Source organism: Leptonychotes weddellii, chromosome 14 (genome assembly GCF_054177405.1).
Source record: "Leptonychotes weddellii isolate Sample4059 chromosome 14, ASM5417740v2, whole genome shotgun sequence".
Classification (NCBI taxonomy): Eukaryota; Metazoa; Chordata; class Mammalia; order Carnivora; family Phocidae; genus Leptonychotes; species Leptonychotes weddellii.
In genome coordinates, this window is record NC_138382.1 from 46,331,659 (window position 1) to 46,346,960 (window position 15,302).

The 15,302-nt window shown below is 41.3% G+C and overlaps 1 protein-coding gene across 1 annotated transcript in view; it reads right to left on the reverse strand.

Moving 5' to 3' along the window:
• Window positions 1-11,229: 11,229 nt before the first annotated feature.
• APTX (aprataxin) overlaps window positions 11,230-15,302 on the reverse strand; it is a 47,585-nt gene continuing 43,512 nt past the window's right edge. Inside the window, exon 9 of the mRNA XM_081803059.1 lies at window positions 11,230-13,440. The gene's annotated coding sequence lies outside the window, so the exon portion shown is untranslated. The remainder of the gene's footprint in view (window positions 13,441-15,302) is intronic.

The following is a 15,302-nucleotide window of genomic DNA, read 5'->3' on the forward strand; positions in this document are numbered from 1 at the left end:
TTTTTTTTTAAAGATTTTATTTATTTATTTGACAGAGAGAGAGATAGCGAGAGCAGGAACAGAAGCAGGGGGAGTGGGAGAGGGAGAAGCAGGCTTCCCGTGGAGCAGGGAGCCCGATGTGGGACTCGATCCCAGGACCCTGGGACCATGACCTGAGCCGAAGGCAGACGCTTAACGACTGAGCCACCCAGGCGCCCAACACTTCTAGATACCTATTGTGTGCACAGGCCCCTTCTCTGCTAGGGGCTATCGGAAACAAAGATGAGACTACCCAGTGGATTTGGTCCCACCATCAAATAGCCTTTAGGCTGCTCAGAAATAATAGCAGAAGTAAAAAGGCTACCTTCACTACATACACACTTAGGTGTCTACTGGATTCATAGTTATCATAGATGAGACAAAATGATAAGGAAAATAGCCCAAATTTTCAACAAGTAGGAGAACTTGACAGCCTGGCCACAAGCATGTCTCCAGAAGAAATTCCCATTAGCTTTTATGCTTTTCCCCTTAAGAGAACAAGTTGCAACACCTTCTCCCAAGTCTCACAGCCTTACCTTTTTAAATACTAATCCTTTCTTTTGACTGCAAAAGCTTTTCACTAATAGATAGCTATCACATCTGAAGCAAATAATTAAAATATGGACTTAAAAGATATTTTTGCCTGCAAACCACTCATTTTCAAAAGCATCATCAAAAAGACGTTTGAGGGCACCTGGGTGGCTCAGTTGGTTAAGCGACTGCCTTCGGCTCAGGTCATGATCCTGGAGTCCCAGAATCGAGTCCCGCATCGGGCTCCCTGCTCAGCAGGGAGTCTGCTTCTCCCTCTGACCCTCCCCCCTCTCATGCTCTCTCTCTATCTCATTCTCTCTCTCAAATAAATAAATAAAATCTTTAAAAAAAAAAAAGACGTTTGAATTTGTCACTGCTAGGAGGATCGACCTTAATAATCTCAGAGCAAGTTTTCTTCCCCTCCTGCCAATCCAGCATGTCTCCCTCCCCATCCTCAAAAAAATAATTTTCAGAAATAAATTTATGTGTAAATCAAAGTATGCCTATAGCTTGTCGTTTCAATTAATAAAGTGACAAACGTTTGTTAAATGCTTCCTCTGTGCCTAGCCAGGTTCTAAGCGCTTGGAGACACAAAAGAACCACAAGGAATCTCTCTGGATCCATTTAAAACGTATTGTCACATTAAAAATGCCTCAAAGGTTCCAAAGAAAAAAAGAGACAGAACCTCTTCAGGAACTTTTTTTCCTTTGTAGCTCATGTTAAATACTAAAGAAGAGTTTTTGAAACTTAGATTCTTTAAGGGGAAAATAAAAGGTTGGCCTGCGGTTTGAAAGAGAGGTTGTAACAGCCATTATGAGGCATTCTTTAGGGAAAATAGTGCTCTCAGTGTTTATGAGTTATTCATTAGAGAGTCAGGGTCTGGCTGACACTGTGGGTGCTAAGGGAAAACTTTTATCCTGGCTGGAAGGTAAGAGCTATAAAGCCAGGTAAGGGCTGCCATGTGTTTCTGGAGGGCAATTCTAAATCACAAAAACATAGAGAAAGAGAGAACAGGAGACATCAGAGACAGAGAAGGCTTTGCTGTTTTGTCCACAAAAGGAAATGACATCTATCAGATGCAGAGCTGCTTAAGGTCTCATTAGTGGAGGTAGGAGGCAAGGAGGAGACCACATTTTGAGAAGACAATCACAGAATCAGAACAGCTACCATAATTTTTAAACTCAAAGGCTAGAATGGTAGAGCCTCAAGTCTGTCTCAAATAAAATATTCAGTTAGATTAAGACCCAACTTTATTAAGCAGATGAGGCTGAAAGATACATGATTAATTGAAATAGATTATAGGCATCCCTGACTTTGCACTGTTCCAACATGTACAAATTTCAGTTATCATGCTTTAGTTAAATTAACACCAGTCATTCAACAAAACAGTTACCACCATTCAAATTTCAGTTACCACCATATATTAATTGTGAGTCATCACATAAAGTGCAAACTTTGCTGCTAACCGTCAGCCCACAAATCACTCCACAGCAGATGGGCAGCATGATCAGTGACCAGTGACATCACTTCTTTCAAAGTTTGTCAGTAATTGAGCACCGAGCATTTGTTATTCATCGCTTGCACAGACAGAAAAGAGTACAGTTGTGTTGCCTCCTTGCCCCCCATTGATAAATTCATGTAATATTTTACAACAAGGATTAAAGTGCAACAAAGAGACAAAAAGTGATAATGCTGGAAGTGAAATTGGATGCGATTAGATTTGAAAAATGGTAACAGAAAAGCAAAGACAGGATGAGATCTAGGCTTTCACGAAGCTATGGTATAAACTATGTTGATAAAATGTAATGAATATAAAAAACAATGTAGAGGTGCCTGGGTGGCTCAGTTGGTTAAGTAGCCAACTCTTGATTTTGGCTCAGGTCATGATCTCAGGGTTATAAGATTGAGCCCTAAGTCAGGCTCTGTGTTGGGCATGGAGCCTGCTTAAGATTCTCTCTCTCCCTCTCCCTCTGTCCCTGCTCCCTCCCTCTAAAAAAAAGAAATAAAAATTAAAAATTTTTTGAAAAAAAGGTAAAGTTGCTCTAACACATTTTAGTTCAAATTGTGGTAGAAACAGAAAGCCAATTATGGTTGAATGGAGTACACCTACTTTGGACTGAAGGCTGCAATAAAAGATAATCCAAATTAGTTCAATTCAAGCCAAAGTATTAACATTAGCTGCCATATGGAAAGAAAAATGTAATTACAGCGAGACTGGAAAAAAACCTTCTATTGCTAGTAAAGATTAGTTCCATGGTTTCAGATGTTGGCATAAATTGATTAATGTTAAACTATATGATTAAGTAGCTAGCACAAACAAGGATGCTGCTGTGAAATTTGAACCCAGATTGCAAGGATTAGTTAAGGCAGGTAGTTATGATGCTCTCAAACATGAAAGGGGCTATGACAAAAGCATGAGGACATACCAGAAGAAGTGCCACTGACCAACAACAACAACAACAACAAAACAAGTTAAAAGAACTCTCAAAGGTATTTCAAAACATTGGAAACACAAAGAATAAAATATTGAAAGCTGATCCAAACTTAGAAAGGATTATGACCATTTGCCAAGGCATAATATACTGATATAAGCTACAGCACGGTATACCTTGAAATATTATACTAAGTGAAAGAAGCCGGTCACAGAAGACTACATATTATATGATTCCATTAATATGAAATGTCTAGAATAAACAGATCTAAAGACACAGAAAGTAATGACTGCCTACAGATTGGGAGGGCAGGGTATGGAATTGGAGGGTGATAGCTACAGGGTACGAAGTTTAAGCCATCTGTTTAAATATATCAGAGACAGAGACCTGTCAAAATAGCCAGTATCTAAAGGGCCAAGATTTCAAAGAGAATAGTGAGTCCAGTATTCTTTGTTTCTTTTCCCTTCAAGGAAATGATGATTCTTAGCATGGTAGGGGTTGTAGTGGGTCAGGGGGGTGGGAATGCTGAAAAGCCAGGCAGAGAACAGATGCTAGAGGCAGAGAAGCCAGTAATCTCAAGGAGATGGAGAGAAAACACAGGAGTCGGGGCCTACAGAAGCAGCTTGGCCTTAAGTAGACGAGACCCTGAGGAGGGGAGGCCTAGGAAAGAGAGCCTGATATCAAGGGATTTCCCTTCAAGACTAATAAAACTGATGATCCTTTATTTAGCAAGACTAATCAAGAAAAATGAGAAAAAGCACAGATTACCAATAACAAAAATTAAAATGAAGACTGACTCACTACAAGACCTGCAGATATCAAAGAGATACTAATGGAATATTAGAACAACTTTATACCAATAAATTGGAAAGTTTAGATGAAATGGACAGGGGCGCCTGGGTGGCTCAGTTGGTTAAGTGTCTGCCTTCAGCTCAGGTCATGATCCCAGGGTCCTGGGATCCAGCCCCGCATCAGGCTCCCTGCTCAGCGGGGAGTCTGCTTCTCCCTCTGCCACCCCTCCCACTCTCTCTCTCAAATATATAAATAAAATCTTAAAAAAAAAAAGATGAAATGGACAAACCCCTAGGAAAATAAGGCTTACCACAACTGATACAGGAAGAAACTGAATAAAATAAAACCCCAATAAGGCTGTAGCTATTAAAGACACCAAATCTATCATTTTAAAATCTTTCCACAAAAGAACCTCCAGATACAGTTAGTTTCACTGATGAATTCTTCCATTTAAGGAAAAACAAACACCACTACTAAGAAAACCTATCTCAGAAAAGATAATCTATAAATAAGGGAATGTATCAAATTTTCCAGTAAACAAGGTCAATATACAACAAAAATACCAAAAATAAACTATTAAAAAATGACACTTGAAAAACAACACAATAGTAACTCTCATCTCTCCCTTCTCCAGTGGAACTGATTTTTTTTTTTAATAATCATCTAATGCTGAATTTAACACTTTAAAATAAGTCATAAAAGAAAGTCTATACTTAAATGGCTGGACTCCTGTTTACCAGTAAACATGAATACATGCATGTCTTCATTTTAGACAGGTCTTCAGAACATCTCTCCTGGCATTCAGCTCCAAGAAAACCCAACATATCCCAGATGTCACCATAGTTCCAGGTATGTCTGCCTGATTTCTGGGAGAGAAGACAGGAAATTAAATCATGATATGATCCATGAGCTCATCCTCAGCTTATTTTCAAGGGGAACCCTTGTTTTCAAGGGACACTCATTCAGTAAGGAGACCTTCCTTGGGCCCAGCTGAAGCACCTGCCAAAAAATGTAGACAAAAGGGTAAAGGCCAGAGGCCAAGAAGCCTGGCTGGGAAGCCTCCAAATTTGGTGGAAAGCCTGTTTTTAAAACTGTTAACACTTCCCTTCCATCGCTGATGACTGGAAAAGTGATTATGACAAATATAACAAAGGGTTATTAATGTCCTTAATATATAAGGAACACACAATTATCAATCCAAAATACCTTTAAGACCTAAAATGCAAATGGACTACAACCCTTAACAGAATTTACAGAAAAAAAATATTAACACAAATGTCCAATAACCATCTCAAGAGAGTTGGGCTGGGGTAGAAATCAAAATTAAAATTGAGTTTCCTGTCTTTGCCAAAATTACTAGCAGAGATTTTTTTTTTAACTATCTTTTTTTTTTTTTTAAAGTAAGATGGGCACTGTCAGGGGCGCCTGGGTGGCTCAGTCGTTAAGCGTCTGCCTTCGGCTCAGGTCATGATCCCAGGGTCCTGGAATCGAGCCCCGCGTCGGGCTCCCTGCTCTGCGGGAAGCCTGCTTCTCCCTCTCCCACTCCCCCTGCTTGTGTTCCCTCTCTCGCTGTGTCTCTCTCTGTCAAATAAATAAATAAAAATCTTTAAAAAAAAAAAAAAAGATGGGCACTGTCATATCTACTGGTGGGTGTACTAATATATCTTCAAACTCTGTAGAAACTTAACAGATAGGAGAGAGATAATTCTATAACAAGGCTAATTATAACCTAAATGCTATAAAGAAACAAATGCTGTGGGGATGGGGGGTTAAGATGTCTTAGCCCACCTCATGTCTAAATAAGTTAAAATAGCTTTTACTTGAAATAAGTACTTTCCTCCAGCTATAACAAATAGAAAGACTATTTTCCTTTATGCTGTTGACCAACCTGGCCTTTCTATCATGATTCAAGAATGACCTTAACAGAGAGCTAAATCTGGAAAACTACAGTTAATCCTTGAACAGTATATATGGATTTTTTTCAATAAATATGGTACAGTACTATAAATGTATTTTCTCTTCCTTATGACTTTCTTAATAACAAATTTCTTTTCTCTAGCTTACTTTATTGTAAGATTTCAGTATATAATACATCAAACATACAAAACATGTATTAACAGACTATGTTATCAATAAGGCTTCTAATCGGGGCACCTGGGTAGCTCAGTCGGTTAAGTGTCTGCCTTTGGCTCAGGTCATGATCCCGGGGTCCTGGGATCGAGTCCCACATCGGGCTCCTTGCTCAGTGGGAAGCCTGCTTCTCCCTCCCCCACTCCCCCTGTTTGTGTTCCCTCTCTCGCTGTGTCTCTCTCTGTCAAATAAATAAATAAAATCTTAAAAAAAAAAAAAAGGCTTCTAATCAACAGTAGGCAATTAGTAGTTACGTTTTGGGGCAGTCAAAATTTATAGGCAGATTTTCAACTCAACAGGTTGTTGGTGCCACAACCCCTGCACTGTTCTAGGGCCAACTGTATCTTAAGAGTTTTAGCGAACATATTTCAACAGTCAGACTGACAACATAGTCCCAATATGTCCCTCTAACACAAACACACACACACTCTCTCTCACTCACTCACACACATTCACACACATGCACACATACTTCCTGCAACTTTGCCTTTATTTTCAGAACTTTTCATAACATACCGCCTGTGAATCCTCTAATTTCTTTTCAGCTACTTTCTCTGCCAGTTTTCCTCTGTCTGTCCTTTAAACACACCAAAAGTGGGCACCTGGGTGGCTCAGTCAGTTAAGTGTCTGCCTTCTGCTCAGGTCATGATCCCAGGGTTCCTGGATGAAGCCCGGCCAGAGCATCCGGAAGCTTCCTGCTGAGCAAGGAGTCTGCTTCTCCCTCTGCCCCACCCCCTGGCTCATGCTCTCTCCCTCTCTCTGTCAAATAATAAAATAATAAAATAAAATTAAATAAATAAAATTAAATAAAATAAAATAAACACACCAAAAGGTTTGCATGCTTGGCTTTCTTCTCTATAAGGTTTGTATCTTCTTTTTTTTAAAGATTTTTTATTTATTCACTTATTTGACAGAGAGAGGCACAGTGAGACAGAGATTCTTGTAAGTAGTCTCAGATTCTACTATTGCTTCAAGAACTATCTCTACGCTAACTTCCAAATACATTATCTCCAAACCTGCATGAATTTCCTCACCAATACTAGATCAATATTTCTTGTATTAACTTCAAATATAACCTCTAAAATGGAATTTTCCTTCCTTACTCGGACTCACCTACTTTTTGTCCTATATTTATTCACCCATTCCTTCAGCAAATAGTTACCAAGTGCCAGCCATTATTTTTTTTTTTAAGATTTTATTTATTTATTTGACAGAGAGAGACACAGCGAATGAGGGAACACAAGCAGGGGGAGTGGGAGAGGGAGAAGCAGGCTTCCCGCGGAGCAGGGAGCCCGATGCAGGGCTCGATCCCAGGACCCTGGGATCATGACTTGAGCCAAAGGCAGACGCTTAATGACTGAGCCACCCAGGCGCCCCAAGTGCCAGCCATTATTAACCATTCATTCTTCCAAACTAGATACTTGAGAGCCAACCTTCATTCTTCTCAGCCCTTCTCCTGGTTGGGTCAACTGTGTATCCTAACTCAGAGAGGTCTCTTAGATTTAGTTCTTCATCCCCACTAACACTTTAGCCCTATTCATCTCAATCTCTCACTGGGATGCCTGCTGCTGCAACTTCCTATACATTTTCCCTGCTAGTGAAGTCAGTCTATTTTCCACACAGTTGGCAGAATTATCTTCCTAAAAATAAATCCTAGAGGATTCACAGGCGGTATGTTATGAAAAGTTCTGAAAATAAAGGTCAAATAATAAAATAAAAAAATAAATCATGTCACTCCCTCTTCTGAAAAGTCTTCATAGCACATAGTGGTGGTAGGGTCTGTGAACCAACTGCACCTGAATCAGCTGGGGAACTCATTAAGCTGTCCCTTCCTGAGCCCCAGACCTACTGCATCCATCTCCTTAGAGAGAAGGCCTAGGAATCCCCACTTAACAAGCTCCCCAGGTGATTCTTGTGCCCACTCAAGGTGGAGACACGCTGGCCTGCAGGAGAGAACCCAAACTCCTTAGGCAGAAATACAAGGTCCTTCAGAAGCCTCTGGGCCCAACTGGTCTCAAATACTGTGCACCCTACACATCAGTCACACTGAACTTCTCACTTCTGTCTAGACACTTCAGGCCCTCCCATATCCCCATGCCTTTCTCTATACACAACTCCTCTGCCTCCTTCTTCACCTAGCAAAACCTTGGCCTACCTTCTTCAGTGAATCCTTCCCTGACCACCACCCCTTTCTCCATCAGAATTGTGTCTTCCTCCTTTGTTCTTTTTTTTTTTTAAAGATTTTATTTATTAGAGCATGAGCATGGGATGGGGGAGAGGCAGAGGCAGAGGAAGAAGCAGACTCCCCACTGAGCAGGGAGCCCAACGTGGGACTTGATCCCAGGACCCTGGGATCATGACCTAAGCCAAAGGCAGATGCTTAACCGACTGAGCCACCCAGGTGCCCCCCTCCTTTGTTCTTCTGAAGCCCCTTCCTCATACCTTCATCGTGGCCAAACACTAGACTGAAACACAGTTTACCTGGTTCATGTGGTGGTCTCCCAAGTAGACTGTGACCTAATGGTATTATCTGGCAAATTAAAAAATCTTCATAAATGTCTAATGGGTTGATGAATTACTTGATTCACTAGGTCAATTTATTTATTTATCTAGTATTCGTTTTGGCAGACTCACTGGATTCAGCTCTGCTTAAAATCTAAAGTTCTATAAGAAAAAACTAAATTTTGGGGCGCCTGGGTGGCTCACTCGTTAAGCATCTGCCTTCGGCTCAGGTCATGATCCCAGGGTCCTGGGATCGAGCCCTGCATCGGGCTCCCTGCTCCGCGGGAAGCCTGCTTCTCCCTCTCCCACTCCCCCTGCTTGTGTTCCCTCTCTCGCTGTGTCTCTCTCTGTCAAATAAATAAAACCTTAAAAAAAAAGAAAAGAAAAGAAAAAACTAAAATTCTCTCACAATCAGGAAAAACAACCATTGTCACACAAGCCAGGCCTGCCTCTGGAATTTACAGGTTCTAACTTTATAACAGATTAGATCACCAGAAAACTCCATTTCAGCTGCACACACTCCTCACAGAATTATAATTTGATGTAATGCTCTACTGTCACTGTAATGATTAATTTTATGTGTCAATTTAACCAGAACATGGGGTGCAGACATTTGGACAAACATTATTTTGGGTGTATCTTTGAGAGTGTTTCTGGATGAGATTAACATTTGCTCTTGCACTCTTGCTCACTCTCTCTTCCTCTCAAATAAGTAAAATAACTTTATTTTTTTTTAAGTTAGTTACTTTTTGTTTTTGTTTTTAAAAATATTTGATTTATTTATCTGTCAGAGACAGAGAGAGAGAGCACAAGCAGGGGGAGCAGCAGGCAGAGGGAGAAGCAGGCTCCCCGCTGAGCAAGGGGCCCGATGTGGGACTTGGTCCTAGGACCCTGGGATCATAACCTGAGCCAAAGGCAGACAGTTACTGACTGAGCCACCCAGGCATCCCAATAAATAAAATCTTTTAAAAAAGAAGGAGAAGAAGGAGGAGATGGGGGGGAGGAGAGGAGGAGGAGGAGAAGAAGATGACTAAGTAAACCAGATTGCCCTCCTCCGTATGGGTGGGTCATTCAATCAACTAAAGAACTAAGTAGAAGAAGAAGGCTGAATAAGGGGAAACTGCTGCCTGTTTGAGCTGGGACATTGGTCTTTTCTAGCCTTTGGACTCACACCAAAATACTGGCTCCTCTTGGGTCCCAAGCCTGCCTGATTTCAGACAGGAATTTACACCATCAGCTTCCCTGGTTCTCAGGCCTTTGGACTCAGACTGCAACTACATACATATCATCTCTCCTGGGTCTCCAGCTCACCAACTGCAGATTTGGGGACCACATGACCCAATACTGTATAATAAATCTTCTTTATTTGTTTGTTTGTTTATATACATATCCTACTAGTTCTGTTTCTCTGGAGAACCATGGCCAATACAGTCACCAGGTGGCCATTTGAGAATTGTTTCTAGGGACGTCTGGGTGGCTCAGTCAGTTAAGCATCTGCCTTTGGCTCAGGTCATGATCCCAGGGTCCTGGGATGGAGCCCCATATCAGGCTCCCTGCTCAGCGGAGAGCCTGCTTCTCCCTCTCCCTCTGCTGCTCCCCCTGCTTGTGTGCTCTTTCTCAATCTCTCTCTGTCAACTAAATAAGTAAAAAAATCTTTTAAAAAAGCAAAGAAAATTGTTACTATGTTAACCCCCATTGAAAACCTTGTCCAGGGACACCTGGGTGGCTTAGTTGGTTAAGCATCTGCCTTCAGCTCAGGTCACGATCCCAGGGTGCTGGGATTGAGCCCTGCATGGGGCTCCCTGCTCAGCAGGGAGCTTGCTTCTCACTCTGCCTGCCACTCTCCCTGCTTGTGCTCTCCCTCTCTGTCAAATAACATCTTAAAAAAAGAGAGAGAAAGAAAACCTTGTCCGTTAATTTAAGTGCTCCATTGAAACAGTGATAGACACAACTTGAGAGTGCTGCTGATACCCAAATGTGTATCACATCCCTGAGTTCCATACTCATGGATCCAACTGTCTACTTTACATCTCAACGGAGTTATCTCATAAGTAACTCAAATCGAACATGTCCACAACAGAACTCCTAATTTTGCTCTCCAAACCAGCTTATGCCCAGTCTTCACTATCTCAAAAGATGGATCATCATCCATCCATATGCTCAAGTTGAAAACCTAGAACAATCTCAATTCCTCTCTCTTATTCCCATCATGCAGCTAATCAGCAAGTCGTGTTGATTCTGCTTCAACCTGAACACTTAATAGCACCTCTACTAGCTTTATCCTGAACCAAGCCATCCTTTTCTCTCACTCAGACCTTTGCAATAGTACCAATAGGGACTCCAATAGAAGACCCAATTATTTTCCCTGCTTCCACTCTTGCCTCCTGCAGGCTATTCTTCACATAGTAGCTAGTGGGAATCAGAATTAGACATTTAAAAAGATAACAAAACTTTACCTGCTCAAAGTTTCCAAAAGCTCCCCAATCACAGTTGGGGGAAAAAAAAGTCCAAATCTCTACAAAGCCAAACACAGCTACCTTCTCTAGCTTCATCTCCTACCAGTCCCCTGCCACTCACACAATTGCTGTATCCCTCCCCAGCTGTGTATAAGTTTCCTCCAGTATTACTGGTTGTTTCTCAAATATATCAAGTTTCTTCCTACCTCTGGGCCTTGGAACTTGCTATTTCCTCTCATGAAATGCATTTGCATGGTTCACTCTTATCATTTGGGGTAACTGCCCTTATGTCACCTCCCCAAACAGACCTCCCCACTGTCTCCCCAACACTCTCTATCCCATTAGTCCACTATATTTGCCTTCAGAGCACTCATCACTACCCAATGTTACTTTATTTACTAACTTGTTTGTTGACCCGCTCTCTTCACTAAAAACCTCATGAAGACTGAGAATTTGTTTTTCTTGTACACTTCATATCCACAGTGTCTGGAACACAGCATATGCACAATAAGTAAATGAATGGACAGATTCTTCTTAGCATGTAATACTTAAAAAAAAATTCAGTGTTTGCAAAATGGTATGTATCCTATGATAAGACATATATATATATGAGAAATTTCATAATTCATGTTTCTCTTTTTTCTTAATTTCCAGGAAGCCCAATTCTAAATTTGTACTCATGTCCAACAACTTAACTTAAATTGGGTTTCCTTTCTAATTATCTATTACATGCTCTTGATCATTCATGATTATTGTAACATCCTATAGAACTAGCTATCTTTTATTATAAACCGCCTTAATTCCTTGGTGTAGGCAGACTATAAAGATTAATGCATACATACTCATTTATTGATACATGGATGTTAATACTGTTTCTCTAACATGACTAAAATTCTTGAAAGCAAGCCTATTTATAATAGCCCTTCATATGTCCTCAAGCACATATCAAAGGGCAGAGCTTAATATATTTGCTCGATAACATTCTAAATGTACTGATTTCTTTATTGATTGATCAAGAGCAAAACCACATTTTGGTTACAAGTGAATAAGCTAAGGTGTAGAGAAAACTGTCATCTCCCTTTCAAAAAGTGGACAAGGATTTGTTAGAAGTGAGAGAGCAGGAGTTATCTGCATAAAAAAGAGAACCTGACTTAGTGAGCTGGATAGGGAGGGTACACAGGCACAGCTAAGCCTGACACAAAGCCCAGGAGAAAATCTGGAAAGTCTGAAACCTTCTCCAATAAAATTCTCCTGGAAAAACTGGTGGAGAGAGAGAGCGAATTAAGGGGGAGAAAATAATTTGATGATGTCCGAGGACAACCTTGAAGAAAGGTGAAGGTATTGATCCAAATCTTGCTGGAGAAATAAACCCCCACCTCTTGGCAGGGTGGATGGGGTTAAGGGGAGGTGGGATAAATCTGGGATTAAAGGAATGGGTGCAGTAGATGACTGTCATTAACCCTGATTGAGGACTACAGGTGGGGACACTAAAGACATCCCTTTCATCTACCTGTGGGCCCCAGACTAAGGTTAGAGAGACAAGAGAGGGGAAAAGAAAGAGAGAGCTAAGTTCTGATAGAAACCTGGCAGGACTGCCCCCTCACTGTTAATTCTTGACATTCAGCCAAAAGTCCAGCAGAGACGTTAAACACCAGCACTAATCATGAAGGCCAGTGGCAGAAGTAGATGTCGGCATGGTGGATATAGCAGTTGTCCCCGCTGGCATCTTTCCAGCTGGCTGGGCCCTCCACGTCTTCACAAAACTCTTTGGCAGTGACCACAGTACTAGACAAGTGCAAGGTTTTGGATTTCTGTATTTCCCCACCACTCCCCATATGCTCCAATTCCACAATTTGCATTCCTCACACCAAGAGAGGGCCTTGAGATCCTCCTCATTCAACAAGATGGACAAGCTCAATCGAATAAAAATGGTAGACATCCCACATCCACAGTCTGTTTCAGCACCCAGAGCCCTCTAATGGATACTTTGCTCAGACATTAATGTCTATATAGGGGCCCAGAAATAGCAAGGACAAAATGTGAGGTTTCCTCTGAAAATTGTGCTAAATGACTACATGTTAGTCAGAGTGACTTATATAATATGCCAAGGTCTTTGGAGGGGTTTTTTATGCTCTCGGAGTACAGTTCTCCTTTGCCGAGACATTTACCTATTCCAGAGCAGGGAACAGATGGTAAGGGCAGTTTCAACATGTGAGAGAGAGAACTTTTGCTCAAAGGACCTTTGCCCTAACACTGGACCAGACCTAGAACCAATAACATTTTTAAAACCCCTTGTGGTTATTCATTAAGAGAGGCATTATTAACCCCACTAAAAAACCAGGCTACACTGATGCAAGAACTAAGAGATCCTTCATAAATCTAATAGGTATAGGCAGACTAAATGGAATACATTCACAATAAATCTTGGAAGAAATCATCTAACAGCTTCCACTCCCCTCCATATGACACAGCCATATCCATACAAGATCCCCTCCATCCTCAACACACATGTTCATACATACTTACCATATTCCAAGCACAATGTTACAGCACCATCTCATATAAGCCTCTCAAAAGCCCTGCGAGATAAATACAACTATTATCCCATTTCACAGATGAGGAAACTCATCAAGGTTAAGCCCTCACCTAGTTGATAGAGCCAGCATTTAGACCCAAGTGTCTGACTCAAGAACTCCCACTCTCAGTCTCTAGGCTACGCGGTCTCCCACAGGATGGCACAGAGCCATTGATAGAAATGTCAAAATGAGGCACATCATCCCATGCAATGGTTCCAACTGACCAGGGTGGATTTACACATCAGAGGCAGAGGAGATGGGTCCTCTTGAAGCTCTGAGTATAATAACTCTGAATACAAGCGGTTTTATTTGCTAAATTAAACCATATTGCCAGCTAAAATTATAGTAACGCAGCAATCACTTTCACTTTCATCTAGTTTATAGTATTTGAAGTTTCCTCCTAAAAAACAAACACTTTAAGCTTACAAAAATACCTTCTAAAAGATTTCTGAAGAGGGGCGCCTGGGTGGCTCAGTTGGTTAAGCAGCTGCCTTCGGCTCAGGTCATGATCCTGGAGTCCCTGGATCGAGTCCCGCATCGGGCTCCCTGCTCGTCAGGGAGTCTGCTTCTCCCTCTGACCCTCCCCCCTCTCATGTGCTCTCTCTCTCTCGTTCTCTCTGTCTCAAATAAATAAATAAATAAAATCTTTATAAAAGATTTCTGAAGAGATGAAATAATTGTAAAGACTCTGCCAATTGATCTCAATGCAGAGATACGCTTAAACCAAAAATTTTAAGCTCTGGGTCTCAAATCCCTGCAAAATACCACACACACACCCCACATATTTATCACATAAACATCAAACACATACACAAACTACACAAACACCACACACCACAAGCAAACACATTCACACCACACACAGTACACACCACAAACACACACATAACCCACACACCACACACATACCACACACTCCACTCACACACCATAGCACACACTTATTCATTACAAAAAAATGCACCATAAATAACACACATATACCACACACATATACATAACATATATATACCCAACACACAAACCACATACCCATTACTTGCACACACATACCACAAGACACCCATGCCATACAAACCACACACACAACACACACTCAACATACACACACAGGGCACCTGCGTGGCTCAGTCGTTAAGCGTCTGCCTTCGGCTCAGGTCATGATCCCGGGGTTCTGGGATCGAGCCCCGCAGCAGATACACACAGCACACACACAAACAGTAAAGTTGCATGTGCTGCCTGTGCTTGTGATACTTATTTGTGGTGTGAGATTATTTATGATGAAATTCATTTTAAATTTGAAGAGTACAGCTCTGTAGGGGCAACTGTTTTAAACTTGAGAATAACTTAATTAAATGACAGATTTAGTTAATTGTTATAGACAAAAATGCAGTTTATATTAGCAAAAAAAAGTATGGGGCTTCAAAAAACATACTCTTTTTTTTTTAAGATTTTATTTATTTATTTGACAGAGAGAGACACAGCGAGAGAGGGAACACAAGCAAGGGGAGCAGGAGAGGGAGAAGCAGGCTCCCCGCTGAGCAGGGAGCCCAATGTGGGGCTCGATCCCAGGACCCCCGAATCATGACCTGAACCCCGGGATCATGACCTGAGCCGAAGGCAGACGCTTAACGACTGAGCCACCCAGGTGCCCCTCAAAAAACATACTCTTAAGCCTACTAAATCACTGCAATTTTAAAATCTTGAATCTGCCATTAGAAGGGGAAAGGAAATCTATTTTGCAATCTGGCACATTCTTATTATGAGTTTCTTACTGTGACTCATGCCATAGACGCCTTGTGCAAATGTATAAGAAAATAACCAGACTGATATGTGAGGAGAATTTCAATGATGGGAGAAAAGCT